The following is a 3,057-nucleotide window of genomic DNA, read 5'->3' as shown; positions in this document are numbered from 1 at the left end:
GTCTCAAATATTTCACAATCGTGATTAAATTCTCTTTGTTTGGTCATGGCATGAGAAGATGAAAGTACTGGTGGGGAATCAATATCTTCCTTGCAATATTCAGATTCAACCCCTTCCTTAACCTTAGATTGACTGATCATCTTTCTCACAAGGTTCAAGAGTGGGTTTTTCAATAACCTTACCACTGCGAAGAGGGATGACTGATTTGACTTGATCCATGTGTTGACTTCCAGAACTACTTGCATTTGCATTATATTGCCCATTGAGATTTTGCTGTGGTTGAGATGGAAACTTACCTTTCTCTAGAAAACTGAGAGCAAATGTGAAGTTTGCAAAAGTATCTTTAAAATATGTTATGCTTTGAGCAAGTTGAGTGTTGATTGTCTCTTGCTTTTTAATAAATACATATAAAGTTTTCTTAAAATTTCTTGTAGGAGGTAGAGCATAAGGAGGTGCATATCTATGAGAATTTTGAAAATTATGGTGTGCTTGAAACTGTGGTTGTGAAGTTTGTGCATTGTCACTCTTCCAATTAAAATTTAGGTGATTTCCCCAACTAGGGTTGTATGTTTGCGAGTATGAGTTATGATTGGGCCTTTGAAAACTGTTTAAAGCGTGAGCTTGTTAATAGAGACATTTCTTAAAAGAAGGCAAAGTTAGACAATCATTGGTTGAGTGTTCATTTGTTTCACATATTTGACATGCAATGTCTTGAATAGATTTTAATTGACCACTCTTTTTTAATTCTAGTGCCTCGACTTTTCTAGCTAAAGATGCAAATTTGGCTTAGAGGTCATGATCTTCCCTACAGTTGTACGTACCTCTACTACATGTATGATGTTGAGTTTTACTCGGTGCCGCATACGTGCCTGTAGTGTCCTAATTTTGAGCATTTTCAGCTAGCAAGTCTAGGTACTCCATTTCTTTTTTAGGGTCTTTATCTTCAAAGGTTCCATTGCAAATCAATTCAACCATTTATCTATCTCTAGGTGTTAACCCTTCATAAAAATATGAAACTAATCTCCATGTTTCAAAATCATGATAAGGCATGTATTAAGCAAGTCTCGATACCTATCCCAATATTAGTAAAATGTTTCTCCTGATTTTTGAGTGAAAATGGTGATTTGTCTTTTGAAAGAGTTTGTTCTATGAGATGGGAAAAACTTCTTTAAAAATTATTGTTGCATTTCATCCCAAGCACGAATGGATCCAGATCTCAAATTTTAGAGTCATATTTTAGCTTTATCTTTTAATGAAAAATAAAAAAAGCTTTAATCTGATGGTGTTCATGCTACAATTTGAATCATTATATGTGTTGCAGACCTCCTCAAATTCCCTTAAATGCAAGTATGGATTTTTCCAATTCTAAGCCATGAAAAGAAGGTAAAAGTTGAATAATGCCTAACTTAAAATTAAAATGAGATGCATCAAGAGGAAAAACTATGTATGATGGTGCACTTTGATTGATACTTAAAAGTGTATTTTTATCAAGGTTTTATATCATCATTTTGCACTTGAAGTATCAATAACTCCTTAATTAAAGCATGTTTTATAATAATATATCTAATAATATAAGATACCTTTAATTTGTGATAAATGTTCATTTTAAATGTAGGCCTATCACATAAATGAAAGGATTGATTGATGAATTTAAGAACTGAAATTGAAAGGATAAAGAGATGGCCAAACTTAGAAAAGAGATGTCGGTGCAATCCAAACTAGAACACTATTCAGTAATTGGGTCATATCTGGAGCTCTAGATCTCAGATTTAGGTCTACTTTATATGAATGGAAATGTAAGACATATGCCTATAACTTTCATGGAGCCCAAGATCTAAAAAGGTCATTTTCAAGTCCAAATTGTGCAACAACAAAGAAGCCCAAATCTGTCCTCCAACCCGAGCACTATTCAATATTTTGGCCATATTTGGAGTTTTAGAAGTCGAAATGAGCTGAATTTTTTACACAAGAAAGCTGAGACAATTTCCTACAACTTTCATGTTTTAAGTGGCTCCAATTTTGATGTTATTAATGATTTTTTGGGCGGACAAGAGAAGATAAGGATTGTCATCAAGTTAAGAGTTGGTCACCCACTCATCAATTAGTCATCAAATCAATAGTTCCCAATTTTGGCCCATAAAAGGAGGCATTTGCCATGCATTTAGGCATCTTGGTGTCCAGATCAAGATCATGCTCTTGCTTTCTTTCTTTGTATTTTTTGTAATGTTTATGCTTTGCTTTCCTTAATATCAAGTTTATGCCTTTTAATTCCTTTCCTTTGCTTTGTTAACTCTTATCTTATTTATGTTCTTATTTTGTTTATTTATTTTTCTTTCTTTCATTATGTCTAGCTAAGTTTATTATGTCAAGGTGAGAAGGTTACACTAATGGTGTAAGAATAACTATAGTGTAAACTTAATATGGACTTTACTGTTTGATACTAACATGTTTTGTATTTGTTTTCTTGTTCACTCTTTAATACTTTGCTTGTTAAACGACTAATCTTGATTTATGTTGTATAACACTTGGTACAACAAATGCTTGGCACTTTCATAGTTCATATTGTATGGTATAACCGACACCTGAGCTATGAAAGGAACTTGATTTGTTTAGTTATAATCATAAATGCTTGACGAGATTTAACCGTGCTAGAACACTTAGAGACCACATGAATCCCACAAGAACAAGTGCACCATCATGCATAGTTTTTCCTCCCGATGCATCTCATTTTAATTTTAAACCAAGTATTATTCAACTTTTACCTTCTTTTCATGGCTTAGAATTGGAAAATCCATACTTGCATTTAAGGGAATTTGAGGAGGTCTGCAACACATACAATAATAAATCCATACTTGCATTTAAGGGAATTTGAGGAGGTGTGCAACACATATAATAATTTAAATTGTAGCATGAACACCATCAGATTAAAGCTTTTTCCTTTTTCATTAAAAGATAAAGCTAAAACATGGCTACAGAATTTAAGATCAGGATCCATTCGTGCTTGGGATGAAATGCAACAACAATTTTTAAAGAAGTTTTTCCCATCTCATAGAACAA

The sequence above is a fragment of the Populus euphratica genome, unplaced genomic scaffold (assembly GCF_000495115.2).
Source record: "Populus euphratica unplaced genomic scaffold, PopEup_1.0 scaffold677.1, whole genome shotgun sequence".
Lineage (NCBI taxonomy): Eukaryota > Viridiplantae > Streptophyta > Magnoliopsida > Malpighiales > Salicaceae > Populus > Populus euphratica.
This window is presented reverse-complemented; position numbering follows the sequence as displayed.